The following is a 15,415-nucleotide window of genomic DNA, read 5'->3' as shown; positions in this document are numbered from 1 at the left end:
TAGTAGGGCTACCAACTCTCACACAGTGAATTACACAGTTTTGACTATGGTTATCAGATTTGACTCAGTCTTAATTTCACCCACTACAGAAAATGAATAAGATGCAAAGAAAAAATTCACAGGAATCCACAGACAAACACAGAACCTTAAAATAGTCAAACAACCCACTATACTCATTAGACTTCTCTCAGAAGGTAAACATAATTTGAGAGACTGCTGATCAAATTATTTCCCTTCACATTGGACCTGTACTGACTGAGTGATTTGCAACAATAGTAAGACTGACAAAGTCCAGATTTCTAGAACCCTTTCCCCTACCCCCATGGCAAAATTTCAGCCCTTAAATTTCAGATTTTTAATTGATATACTTGAAGTACCAGGTTGAGACAATATACTTACTCCAGGAGCTTGGTTCCCAAATGATTGAACTCAGGAACTCTCATGTTCTTTGGAATTCCCAAATTGGGGATTAGTTACTCTGGGCCAGGTTTGACTCGGAACCATCCAAAAGTTCAGGCTCAGGATTGGAAAGAAATAATAAGTTGCTCATATATGTCATATGCATTTGAATGAAAAAAGAAAATTTGCTTAACAATAGCATGGAAAGCATATTCTGCATGGCTTCATAGCTCCCCCCTCTATCACATTTGACAGGCTGGCTTGCCTAGTTACAGGGGTATGTTGACTTGAACATCCGTGGAAAGCCTCACATGCCTGAGGAACTCCATCAGTCCTGCTACAGGCTTTTTATACCTTTGTTATTGTTCAGTCACGTCCGATTCTCTGTGAAGCCATTTGTGGTTTTCTTGGCCAAGACACTGGAATGGTTTGCCAATTCCTTCTCCAGCTCATTTTGGAGATGAGGAAGTGAAGTAAAGCAAGCAAGTGACTTGCCCAGAGTCACACGCTGGTAATAGTGCCTGAGGCTAGATTTGAACTCATGCTAGATTTGATTCCATCTGCTGCACCACCTAGCTGCCTTAGGCAATCAGTAAACTTCTTCAGTGGTTTAAGTCTTCTTCTGGATCAATTAAATCTTGAGGACAGTTTGATTTTTTTGTTAGGAAGCTAAACTTTGTGGTGGAGACTTCCAGACTTCTTAGGCCATGCATGAAGAATTTCTAGCCATGGACTTGGGTCTACTGACATGGATCCAAAGCAGAATAATGATAAGCATAAAAGAAATAAAAGAAACAGAGAGGCAGAAGAAGTTTGAGAACCTCTGGCCACTGAACAAGCATCTGTCCTTTGGTCAGCTTTTCTTTTTTCTGTTCCTTTGGGAAGGAAGGTAGAGATCTCTTCTCTCCAGATCTGATGGGCACTGCTCTGGAAGTCCAAGAGAGGAAAAAAAGCAAAAAGTGTGCTGATCTTATTTTCCTGGGCAATAGGGGAAGGCTGACTTCTGACAAGTCTCCACATACCCTGCCTCCATCACCAATTAATTCCCTAAGAGGAAGCCCTGATCACTGCGAACCATTCCCAGAACATCCTTGTATTCTCTCAATAAGGTGCCACCATTGTGTCTCCGTCTATGGGACTTGTATTTCAGACCAAGATGGACACATTGTGATTTCATCCAGTTAATTGGGAGACTCCTAAAATTGCTCACTGAACAAGCTCCACTATTACCCCCTCCTTTTTTGAGTACATGTATCTAGAGCTATTTTTTTCTCAAACTACTACTCTACTGTTCTTAGTTCCTTCAATCATCAAAAATAGCAGGATCAAAGTTTTTCTTTGTTGATTTTTCTTCTTCTAATCGCAGCTCAATAAGTCCAATTACCTGAATAATTCAGGCAGAACACTTTGGTTTTGCCTGAATTACTTGGATAATTGAAGGGGAAGGGAAACACCTAAAGATATCCCAATATATGCTCAACCATTTTCAACTTGGTTTTAGTTTCTCAGTGACCTCAATTCTCTTTGAGACTTACTACTAAAGTAGCAGTATTCCAAAGTGGGAGGGTGAGTGGGGGACCATTAATCCATGATGCCAACTGGTATTCAATGAAATCTTAGTATCTATGATTTCCCTAGCCTCAATTTACAAAGATACCTAGAAGCTGATTATTTTTCCTGAGACTCAGTATTGGAAGAAGACAATAATTATAGCTTGGAAAGACCTAGGGATATCACCTATTCCAAAGGCTAAGACTTCTGCTCTTTGTATATGAAAACATTTGTGTTTATCAATAGTAAGTTCAAAAATTAATTAAAGTAAGTCCATTTCAATTAATAAAAATCCTGAAAGAAAGCAAGAGTCATGTTTAAAACTGTTATTGTACTTATTAATGAAAACCAAATGCTCCATCAAGCATGTGATCCCTCTAGCTTTATAGAACAGGCCATTTCCACTCCTGTTTATTAATGAACATTTCAAAAATTACTTTCAATTCTTTTCCATTCATGCTGAATAATGTCAAAGTTTTTAGCAAACGTATGACCTACTCCTCATTCTACAAGATGCTCGTAAGATTTGCTTTGATACTTTTAAGCACTTAAAAAAATTGGAAACCTCTTAAAAGAAACACTTAGTCATTTGATTCTCCAACAACCATTGACGGCTGTTCTTGCTTACAATGGGATTATTTGTATTGGGTCACAGCCCATATTTGATTAGAGGCTATATTTTTGTAATTAAGCAATAAGGGCTGTTTATTTATGCTCTATAACGGCTATGCTTTTATAACTCTTTTGCCTTTCTCAGGCAGCTATAACTAGATGGGTGACAGCCTTCTTGCATTAAACATGCATGGCTAAGAACTGCTTGAAAAAAATGAAATAGGAAAATAACCATTTTTACAGCTCCTATAAAGCAAACATTCCCCAGAGTTAAAACCCATCAGGGTCTATTTGCCAAAAGTACATACTGCACAGCCATGACAAATGACACATATTTCATTTTACTTAAAATATGTTAAATGGCCTTCGCTTTACATAGATAAGGGCTGCCAACCCCAGCAGGGAGACAGTCCACAGTTTAACAGTTTTTATGACCTACTGGAACTAATGTCAAAACACTTCAGAAGTCTGCCTTAGAAACCTATCTATCCTTCACAAATCATTGCATATTTTTAGGATCAATAGGTGGGAAGAACCTCGGGAGACATTTTATCTAACTCATGATTTTACAGATAAGGAAACTGAGGCTCAAAAAGGTGAGATGGCTTGCCCAAAGTCCCACGAGTAATAAGTACCAGAGCCAGAGTGAAAGCCCAGTTCCTCTGTCTTTCAAGCCAGTATTCTTTCTGTGGCACAATATGGTTTTTCTTTTTTCAATCTGAATACCTCCTAGTAATAAACTCAATTAAATCTTGAGTTCCCAAATCAAAAATTTATTAAGAGCTCCCTCATCTCTGGTTTATTGCAAAGTAAACAGATCTCAAAAGTTACTGATAGTACCGTGAGGAATTTTGAAGAGCACTTACTCTGATTCTCTTATGTCAGATACCAGGAAGCTTGGTTCTTGGGAATTTATAAGACTTGCCCAAGATTGCATATGTGATATATGGCCAAATGTAAGATTATTGAGTTGGCTGTTTAAATACCACACATACACACACACAGAGCTTATCATTTCTACAGATAAATATGATCTGAGGGCTGATCTGCCTCTATGGAAAGGAGAACGAAAGCCCATTTCTATATGCCCAGCATACTAGCTGTGAGAGAGGGACAGATAGGCGCCAGGAGGACCCCAAGGCTGGTAGCTTTTTCATTCAAAAGTCTTAAAGGGGCTTATTGGGCTAGAATTATAACTATCTGCTATACTTTGAATATTTTTGGTCTAAGGATATGAATCTGAGTTAAGAAGCAAAATGACTCTTAAGGGGGGAGGGCATCCCTAAGCTCATGTGCACTGTCTTGGGTCTCATAGAATAATGATTACCCAGAAGACCATAACAAATTACAATCTTTTTTTTTTCATTCACACTGAATAATTTCAAATAGTAAGGAAAGCCATTTGTCCAAGTGAAAAATCAATCAGAAGTCAGAGAGTACACAGATTGAGATATACTAAAGAAAATGAATGACCTCTTGAGTTGGAGGAAGGGTAAGATCTCAGCTAGAACTCCGATAGATAAAAGAATCTTACCCAGAGAAAGTCCATTCTCAAGTTTCTGGAATTTCAGGCGAGTCCAGAGACATGATGCGACTGGCTTCCCATGCATATCAACTACTTCTAATTCTTTCTTTCTCTTTCCCCCCGAATGTCCTCTGACCACGTCTCTCCCAAGAGCACTGGCGACCTGCCCAATAGATACCTTCCACAGGCCAATAGCATCATTAGCATTACTTTCAGCAGCCACGCGTCCCTTTACCCTCATAGGGGAATGCAGAATGCCCTCAGCTTGGGTGGAAGCCACATCATACTTAACAGTTGGTAGAACAAAGGGGGACAATAACTCCTGGCCCATTGGGATGAGGCCCAAATGGGATGAAGAGTTTGGGTGTCCCTCAACCAGAAGAAGACCTTTGATTCCATCAATCACTGCTTTCCCTCTGAGATCACTTTCTATCTACTCTGTATATATTCTATAGATAATTTGTCACTTTTAGGTTTGTTACCCAAAATGAGGAGAATGTGAGGACAGGGACTTTTTCTCCATTGCTCAGGACCTTGCCTGGCACGTAGCACTTAATAAATGTTTATTGACAGAGCTACCATACAGTCCAGGGGTGAGGGACTTGAGGCCTCCAGGACATGTGTGGCCTGGTAGAGCTCAAGTGTGGCTCTTTGATTGACTCCATACTTCACAGAACAAATATATTTTTTAAAACAACTTTATGAGGTTTGGATTCAGTCAAAAGGAAACACTTGAGGACCTGGAGGGCCATATGTGGCCTCAAGGCCACAGCTTCTCCACCCCTGAACTAGCCCAACCTTCAGGGGAATAACTATGGTAAGAATCCCAGAGCAAAAGGGAGCAATGATTCTTCTATTGAACGGATAGAAGTTTTTTTTTTTTGCTGACTGAAAGAGGTAGAATCCAGCAGCGGTCTACTCTAGCATGGGCCCAAACCCAAGTAATGACTTCCAGACCTCAGACCACAGGGGCAGAAAACAGACTTTGCCCTGTATCAGATCACTTTGAAAGCACTGAAAGTATATAGGTTCCCAGACTGCCCCTGAGATACTGAATAATGCAACACTCAATACTCCAAGAAAGCAGCAACAAGTCTAGCCCAGACCTTTGCTCCACCTTGGCCTTCCTCCTCAGAGGCAGAGCCCAGCCCAAATATCAGATCCAAAGTCAGGGAGTAGCCTGGAAGAACAGGCAGACAAAAAAAATTCCCATAATAATGATCTATTGTGGTGGCAGGGACTCTCAAGACATAAGAACACAGAAGAAAATGACTTCAAAATAACTGAGCGGTGCCTCAGAGAAAAACACAGCTTGGGCAAGCACTCATAGAATTCCTGGAAGAGATGGACAGTTTAAAAAAAGAGCTTGAAAACGTTTTTATAAATGGAATGAAAGTGCTTGAGGAAAAAAAGCCAGAAAAGAAATAACACCTAGAGGAAAGAATTGGAAAGGGAATTAACAGGCTGGTTGGTACAAGAGGGACAAAAACCTGCTCAAGCAACAAACTGCCTAAAAATCGGAATGGACCGTGACTCCAATGACTCCGCGAGGCAATAAGAAATATTAAAGTCAAAAGGCTTAAAAAATAAGGGAAAATATAAGGTATCTCAAAGCAAAAACAACACACCCAGAAAACAGATCAAGAAGAAAAAAATTAAGCATCATTGAACTATTTGAACATCATGATGCAAAAAAAGAACCTAGAAATCTTATTTCAAGAAATTTTCAAAGAAAACTGTCTATACCTCTTAGAACCAGAGGGCAAAGTAGGAATAAAAAGAATCCACTGATTATCTCCTAAAAGAAATCCCCAAAAGAAAACTCCCCCAATCTAAAGCTTCCAGATCAAAGGAAAAAAAATATGACAAGCATCCAGAAAGACAGAATTCAAGTACCAAGTGGCCACACATATTACAGATCACGCATGAGCTAGCAGCCACCATATAAAGGGGAACAGAGCTTGGAGTACAACATTCCAGAATGCAAAGGATATGAGTTTACAGCTAAGAATACTGAGCCAGTAAAACTGAGTATAATGCTACACAGGGGGAAAAATAGATCTTTAACAAAACAGAGGCTTTCCAAACATTTTTGATGAAAAGGCCAGAAATGCCTAAAAATGCTGAAGTTCAAAGACAGGATTAAAAAGCAACATAAAACGGTAAACATGAATGAACGAGGATAAAGGGTTGAAGAAGGATAATGTTCAAATAAGAGGAGAGGGGGACACACGCATCACCTTTGAATCCCACCATCATCAGAGTCCATAGAAGAAGGTCTGGGAGCGATTCTATTATGTTTTGATGATTTTAAGGAAAGAATGGAAAGAGAGGGGAAGAAGAATATATTGAGGTAAAGAGAAGGAAGGGCAAGGAAGATCAGAGGAATTAATCTCACATGATCAGGGTGTAAAAGGACACATCCATAGAAACAAGGAGGAGGGAGGGGGAGAACAGTTGACACTTGGGCTCATCTGAATGGGTCAAAAGAAGGAAGGACACACAAACAGAGTTGGACACACACGTATATTTGACTCAGCAATGAAATAGGAGTAAAAAGGGGGAAGCCAAGGGAACCAGAAGGAAGGCAGGTTAGGGGAGAGTTTAGGCTTAAGCAAAACAAACTCTAAGGATGCAAAATATGTCTATAAATCACGTTTAAGGGACGAAGGATCCAAATCTGAGGAGGTTACCCATAACTGAGGAAGGAATAAATAAGTAATGTTATATGAATGTGTCGGAATATTAGTGCAACGTCTAACTGGGATTCCAGAGGACTAATGATGAAACATGCTACATACCTGATAGAGACAATTTTTTTTTAAAGAGAGGGTATTTTTATTTGACTGATATTTAAGAATCGATCAATCCATAACTATTTAGTAAATGCCAGGCACCGTGCTAAATGCTGGGGATACAAAAAGAGACAAATGACAGCCCCTGCCCACAAGGAACATACATCCTAATGGGAGAGACAATATGCAAACAAATCTGTACAAAGCCATCTATATACAGGCTAAAAAGGAAGTGATTAAAAGAGGGAGGGCAGTAGAATTGAGAGGGGTCAAAGAAGGCTTCCTGTGGAAGGTGGGTTTTAATTCAGACTTAAAGGAATCCAGGGAGGTCAGCGGTCTGAGCAGAAGAGGGAGAGTGTCTCAGGCATGAAGGACAGCTGGAAAGAATACCTGGGACTGAGAGATGGAATGTCCCCTGAACAAGCAGAAGGTCAGTGTGACTACATGGAAATATCTGTGGGAGAGTATGGGATTAAGAAAACTGGACAGTTAGGTGGGGACTAGGTTTTGGAGAGTTTTGAATGTCAAACAGAGCATTGTCTATTTGCTCCTGAAGGCGACAGGAAACCACTGGAATATATGAAGTGGGGGAGGCCAGGTCGAAGGGAAGGTGGGAGACTGACATGATCAAACCTATGTTTTAGGCAAATCACTTTAGGAGATGAATAAAGCATGGATTGGAATGGAGAGAGACTTGAAGCATGCAAGCCAACTAGAAGGCTACTGCGATGATCAAGGCATGAGATAGCAAAGATCTTCATTGGAGTGGTGGCAGTGTCAGAGTGAAAAAGGCATGTGCCAGAGATGCTGCAAAGGCAAAAAAAAAAAAAAAAGGTGTTGGCAACAGACTGGAGGTGGGAGTTGGAGAGAGTGAGGAATCCAGGGCAACTGTGTGAGCCTGAGGGGCTGGGAGGATGGTGCTGCCCTCCACAGTATACAGAAGCGAGGACTGGGGAAAAGATAGTGAGTTCAGTTTGGGACATTTTGAGTTTAAGATGTCTGCTGGACATTCAGCTCAAGATGTCTGAAAGGTGGCTGTAGATATAAGATTAGAGGTCAGCAGAGAGTTTGGGGCAGGAAAGGTAGGTTTGAGAATTATCACCAAAGAGACTACAATTAAATCCATGGAAGCTGACAAGATCATCAAGTGAAGTAGTATAGAAGGAAAAGAGAAAGGGAGCCAGGACAGAACCTGAGGGTTATTTACACTTAGAGGGTGTGATTGGGAGGAGGAGCCAGCAAAGGAGACTGAGAAGGGCTCACATAAGTTGGAGGACAACAGGAGAGAGAAAAAAGAGAGTGTCAAGGAGGAGAGAGTGATTAACAGTGTGAAAGGCTGCAGAGAAGTCAAGGACCATGAGGACTGAGAACAGGTCACTGGATCCGGCAACTGAGAGATCATTACAAACTTAGTATCTGTGGAATGGTGAGGGTCAGAGTCCGATTATAAGGAGTTATGAAGACAACTAGAGAAAAGAAAGTGAAGCACCTATTACAGGTGACCTTTCCTAAGAATTTAGCTACAAAAGGGAGGAGAGATACAGGACAGTAGTTAGAGATGGAAGGATTAAGTGAGAGCTTTTTCAGGATGGGGGAGACATGGGTATGTTTGTAGGTAAAAGAAAAAGAATGAGAATGGGGCAGGGTCAAGATGGCAGAGCAAAGGCAGGGACTCACCTGAGCTCCCCCCAAACCCCTCCAACTACCTTTAAAAAATGACTAGAGCCGCAGAACCCACAGAAAGATGGAGTGAAACTAACTTCCATCCAAAACGACTTGGGAGGTAGGCAGGAAAGGTGTGTTGCACCAGTGTAAGAGAGGAGCACAGTCCAGTGCAGGCCACACCAGTGAAGGCCATGCCCGCACAGGCCCAGCAAACCAGGAGCAGGCCTGGGGAGTGACTGAATCAGTGGGGGCTGCTTCCAGAGCTCTCAGCCCACAGACACCAAAGACAACTTAGAAGGTCAGCAAGAAAGATCTGCTGCACCTGGGTCAGAGTGGAGCTCAGCCCAGTACTGTCCATGCCAGCACAACCCCAGCCCCAGCAAACCAGGAGCAAGCCTGGGGAGTGACTGAATTAGCAGCAGCAGCTGTGCTTCCAGAGCTCTCAGTCCACAGACGGTAAGGAGCTCAAACCACTGGTCAGAAGGAGATTCTGGGGGTCTTTTTGCTAGCACTGAGGCAGGACTCTGTTGCTTTGCCCATTCTCAGATCCTGGTTGCAGTTCTGGGTGGCAGTGCCAGGACAAGCAGAAGCAGAGCTTGTGGCCACAGTGGAGGGGGGACCCTCCTCACAGTTCCAGGGCAGAAAAGAGTGCTTGTGGTTCTTCACAGACCAAAGAACAGGCCAAGAGAGTGGTAAATACCTCTCCTTAGACCATATTGCCTTGGAAGGCCTGAGAACTTACGCGTCCTTAGAAGTGTCTCTGAAAAGAGCTGCATAGAACCCCTGAAGTTTGGAACAGTGCACCCTCCACCCTGGAAGCAGAGCCCTACTTCAACAAAGAGTTAAAAGTTAACTAATAGGCTGGGAAAATGAACAAACAACAGAAAAAAACCCAAATCTCTGACTGTGGAAAGTTACTATGGTGACAAGGAAAATCAAAACACACTGAGAAGAAGATAACAAAATCAAAGCTCCTACATCCAAAACCTCCAAGAGAAAGATGAATTGGTCTCAGGCCATGGAAGAGCTCAAAAAGCATTTTGAAAATCAAGTAAGAGAGGTAGAGGAAAAATTGGGAAGAGAAATGAGAGAGATGTAAAAAAAAAAAACCATGAAAAAATGAGTCAATAGCTTGGTAAAAGAAACACAAAAAATACTGAAGAAAATACACCTAAAAAACAAACTAAGTCAATGGTAAAAGAGGCCCAAAAAGGAACGAGGAGAAGAATGCTTAAAAAACATTCCTAGCCAAATGGAAAAGAAGGTTCCAAAGCTCACTGAAGAAAATAATTTCTTAAAAATTAGAATGGAGCAAATGGAAGCGAATGACTTTGTGATAAATCAAGAAACAATAAGACAAAACCAAAAGAATGAAAAACTGGAAGACAGTGTGAAATACCTCATTGGAAAAACGGCTGACCTGGAAAATAGATCCAGGAGAGATGATTGAATAGAATGAGAGGAGCAGTGCTGGTCCCTAATGTAGGTGACTTTCTCAAGTTTAACCAAAGGGGAAGAGAGATCCAGGATGATAACCAGCAGGGATGGGTGGACCCAGTGAAGGTTTAAGGATGAAGGAGAAGGGGAGATGAAAATAAGGAAGAGATTAGGGATGGTAGTATGGACAGCCGGCTACTGGAGATAATCAAGGAAGAGGTGGCCTTACGAAGAAGAATTAGATGATGTTATTAAATAGCTGTGTGACTTGGTACAAATTGTTTCCTATTTCCTACTCTATAGAAATGAAGGTATGTTAGGACAGCAGTTTTCCTTACCTTGATACAGCTTTCTCCTCACACACAACCCCCACAACTGCCTTCAGCCTCAGCTTCCCTAGACTTCTTTGGTGTACTTTCCTCCCCACATGAAACCTGATTGGCCGCAGCTTCTTACCTGGGTCCAATTCAATGCCCAAGACATGTGGACTCTGGGCCGCTCAGACTTGGTAGGTGTCTGAGACTATGCGAGTTGCTATATGCATGACTGACCAGATTAATTTCCAGATGGAGCCTAGTGGAGAGAACCTCTCACCCCACCCCATGCATCCATAGAAGTAAAATGCCACCATATCCTTGCCACGTATCTTTGCTGTTTGAGCAAAGTAAGCATCCTTTTAAAATATTCAGTGGCTTGTGAGAGTGTCTCATTTTGTCCCAAGATTGAACCTGAACCAAGAGGGTGATGGCTTTAGAGACATGCCTGCAATATAAGGAGAACAGCTAGGAAAACTGGAAAATTGTTTGGAAGCATCTTAACATCAGATGCATGATAAATTCCAAATGAATAAGTGATCTAAAATGTAAATAGTCACATCGTTTAAAAAATAGAGAACAGAAGAGAGTATTTTCTAGATCTGTTGTTAGGGGGAGATTTGATCATGGAAAAGGTGATCAAAAATCAATAACTTAAATTATTTTTTAAAAGCTTTTATAAGAACAGATTCATTACACTGAGAATAAAAGAACCTGTCACATGGAATAAAGCCTTTCTTTGGATTCCCAGATAAAAGTATGCCTTCAAAAACTATAGGGAATTGACGCAAAGAAAAAAGCCCAATGGCTATTCCCTAATAGCTGCTGTAAAAGGTCAATGGCTATGAAAAAATAATTTTCTGAAGAAAAATGTCAAACCATCCACTCTAAGCTGAAAGTACTCCAAATCACTTGTGCTATGAGAAGTCATATTAAGACTCAGAATCTACAAATCAAGGAGCTTTGAGAAGACAGGAATGCTAATGCACTCTGGTTAGTTTTATAAATTAGTTCAAAACAATTTGAAATGCAGGGAGATGTTATTAACCTCTTCAGACCCTTTGACCTAGTGGCCTCAGTACTGGTCAGGTACGCCAATGATATCAAACAAAGGAAGAAAGATTCTCTTTATACCCAAACATTCATAGAAGCATTTTTGCTGTTATTGTAGCAACTGTGGTAGCAACTCTCCTTCAGTCCTGTTCATGTGCCTCTGAAAGAGCTCACCGCAGCATCAAATCACCTTATTTCATAAAACAATTGAGACTATTTGTTAAAAAGTCCTTCTTTTCTCCTCTTCATTTCAAATCTGTAGCAGCAAGCACCCTAGCATATCCAGGCTGGCTGCTAGCACAGGTTCTTTGAGCTGCTTTTCTAAAGGAAAGCAACTCAAAAAGGGTTAACAATCTTACTTTAATCAAACATATATCATTCACCTGGTTCAGGGGGAAAAGTCAGCACCCCAAACTTAAGAGAATACAAACAGAAGTTACAAGCAGACAAAAATATAGACAGAGAAAATAACACAATTCAGCAGACCCACAGACAGGGTTTCTAGCTGTCTGACTATCACATACATGCAGTTAGTTAACAGAGAGCAAAGCACCAACATCTGGGTTTTCAAAGATTGGGGGGGCTCAACGGCTGCCCAGAATCTCATCTGGCCAAATCACACAACTCTTCCCAAAGTGATCTCCAAAGTAAAACTTCGTCTCAGAGGTGTATATAGGCTTCTCCAGGGTCAGAAAACATCACAACCCTCGTGACCCACTTGACCACAAAGTCACATAAGTTGTGTGTTCCTGAAGACAAGCCTCCCACCACAGGCTCCATGTGACCACATGTAGCCCGTTAGAGGGCAGACTTTATTTTCAACTCAGGAAAGGTCCTCAAATTCACTTAAGGGTGTCAAGGGGGGGCAGGGAAGATCTTCAAATTCCCATTTCCATTACAACATCCTCCTGGGATCATGCTCTACTGTTTCTTACTTTGTTCTTTAATAAATAGGTGACCTAAGCCCTTCCCCTGCCTTCTATTTATGCTCTTATCCATCTCCTATCTTCTCTTCCTGGATCTCCCACATGATCATTCTTGCCTTCAAGATCTCTCCCCACTATTTCCTTCCAACTGCTTAAAACAAGCTCATCTTCCCCATCCTTAAAAAAGTAAAAAATAAAATGAAATCCATACTAGGTCCCTAGTATGTAGTGTGTAGCTATTGCCCTATATCTCCCCTCTCCTTAGCTAAATTTGAAAAAGCATCTGCACTTGGGGGGGGGGGCTCCACTTTCTTTCTTTTACTTTCTTCTAAGTACTCTGAAATATGGCTTTTTATCTTAAGGTTCAACCAAAACTTCTCTGACTAAAGTCATCAATGATCTCTTAATTAATTTCCAAATCTAATGACCTTTTCATAATATTCATCCTTCCTGATTTCTCTACAGTACATGACACTCTTTATTTAATATTTTATTTCTTCCAATTACATGTAAGAACAATCCTGAACTTTTTTTTAAATTTTGAGTCCCAAATTCTCTCCTTCCTCCCCTTCCATCCCCACTCCTTGAGAAAACAAGCAATTTGAAATGTTATACATGTGCGGTCATGCAAATCTTATTTTTTTATTAGTCATGTTATGAAAGAAAACACAAACCAAGAAAAACAACAAGAAAGAATTTAAAAGTCTGCTTCAATCTGCATTCAGACTCCATCATTTCTTTCTCTGGAGGTGGATGACATTTTTCATCATAAATCCTTCAGAATGGTCCTGGATTATTGTATTGCTGAGAATAGCTAAGTCATTCATAAGCGATCATTGCCGTTGTTGGGTGCACTGTCCTGGTTCTGCTCACTTCACTTTGCTTCAGTTCAAGTACATGAGACTCTTAACTACCTTCTCCTCATTAATTCTTTTTCCTCTTTGGATTTTCAGGACACTTAGTTCTCATCCTATCTGCCTGATTACACTTCAGTCTCCTTTGCTAGGTCTTCATCCATGCCATTCCCACTAAGTGTGGGTATATCCCTAAGACCCTTCTCCAATGCCTCTACTCTTTTCTCTCTATACTTTCTAACTTGCTGATTTCATCAATCCCTATTGATTCAATTAACTCTTTGCTGATGATCCATATATACAGATGGATCCATATATACAGTTCCATATACATACATACAAAAGAGAATGGCAATATAAATATTACCATTCTCTTTTCCTGTGCCTTTTGGTCATTTCAAAGTGTATGTCCCATAGATATCTCAAACTCAATGTACACAAAATAGAACTTACAGTCTTTGCTGTCAGACCCCAGCTTATTCACACTTCCCTCTTATTGTCAAGGATGCCTCTCTCTTTATCATTCAGTTTGGCAATCTTAGTGTTATCCCACCTCTCCCTGTCACTTGACCCATATATCTAAGGTGTTGCTAAGTCTTATCATTTATTTCTACACTTCTGCTGCATATGCTTTCTTCTCTCCACTCACACAACTAGCATCATACCCTTGGCACCTCTTTCCTGGACTATGAAACAGTTTTCTAACTGGTATCCCTCCCTCAAATCTCTCCTCACACCAATCCATCCTCCATACAATTGCCAAAATGATGTTACTAAAGGCTAGGTCCAAAGATGTTATACCCTTACTCAGTAAACTCCAAGGGCTCCCCACTACCTCCAGCATCAAAAATAAACTTCTCTGATTAGTGTTTAAAGCTCTTCACAACCTGGTCCTTTTCTGTCTTTCCAATCCTTATTCATTCCTCATGTCTACTACCCTATGGTCCAATTAAAATGGTATACTTGCTGTTTCTCACACAAGACACACCACCTCCCATCTGTGAGTTTGCATTCCAATTCCTAGTGTTCTTCCTACCAGTCTCTATCTCTTGAATAGCTGCCTTCCTTCAGTCAATGAATCAGAAACCATTTATGCTTATAACACCTGTCTCAGAGCCCATTGGCATGGGACTCTCTCTTTTTGGGTGGAGGTGGATTCCTGCCCTATATGAGGAGCATGGCAAAATTAGTGAGAGGTGAGAGAACTCCAACCTTCTTCAGTCTATTTATTGGCAAATCACTTTATTTCTTTAAACCTCAGTTTACTTATTTATAAAACTGGGGAACTTGACAAGTGATTGCCTTTTCTCTTCTAGTATTCTCTGTAGTCCTATGAGACTTTTTATCTTCTACTACAAACAGGCTAATTCCTTCGCTGTCTACGAATACCCCATTTTTATTCCTCCCTTTGTGTATTGAATCATTTTCTTTCCATCATCTGCAAGGTCTTCCTTGATCCTCTCTTCAAGTCCCACCTTCTCTGAGTATTCCAGCACTTACTGATGTCCATTTCCTCTCAGCCCTCATTGTTTGAGTTAACATTTACTCATAGATTCATGACGCTATCGTTCCTTGCATTCATTTCTTGTGACTTAAGTGTTATATATCTGCTGTCGTTGTTGAGTCATTTCAGTCACAACCAACTCTTTGTGACCCCATTTGGGTTTGTTTGTCTTTCTCAGAGATACTGGAATGGTTTTCCTTCTGTTTCCTTCTCCAGCTCATTTTACAGGTGGGTAACCTGAGGCAAACAGGGTAAAATGACTTGCCCAGTCACATGGCTTAGTAATTATCTGAGAAGTCTTCCTGACTCCAAACCCCATGTTCTGTCCACTGTGATCCAGCTGCCCCGTGTGTCTTGTATCTACTGTCCTGTAATGTCGATTCTGTTTGTAATGTTGTTCATTCATTCAATCATATTCGCCTCTAGGCACCCCCCATGGAAGGCCTTGGGATTTTCTTGGCAAAGGAGCTTTTTTGCCATGTCTTTCTCCAGCATGTTCCCTTTTTACAGATGAAGATCTGAGGCAAATAGGGCTGAAGTGACTTGCCTGGGGTCACAGTAAGTATCTGAGGTCAAATTTGAAATCAATTTTTCCGACACTATCCACTACTCCACCCAGCTGCTTACATTAGTTGTTATTAAAGTCACGGTATAGAACTTTTCACGTGTTTAGCATTCTTTCCCCAACTTGTAAGCTCTGTAAAGGCATGGAGTTACAGAGGCTTCTTTTTATCCCACATAGGACCCAATTCAGCACCAAGTAGCAATTCAATAAAAATA

Source organism: Petaurus breviceps, unplaced genomic scaffold, assembly GCF_028583685.1.
Source record: "Petaurus breviceps papuanus isolate PSGF00001 unplaced genomic scaffold, PetGlider_PUasm1.0 183, whole genome shotgun sequence".
Classification (NCBI taxonomy): Eukaryota; Metazoa; Chordata; class Mammalia; order Diprotodontia; family Petauridae; genus Petaurus; species Petaurus breviceps.
This window is presented reverse-complemented; position numbering follows the sequence as displayed.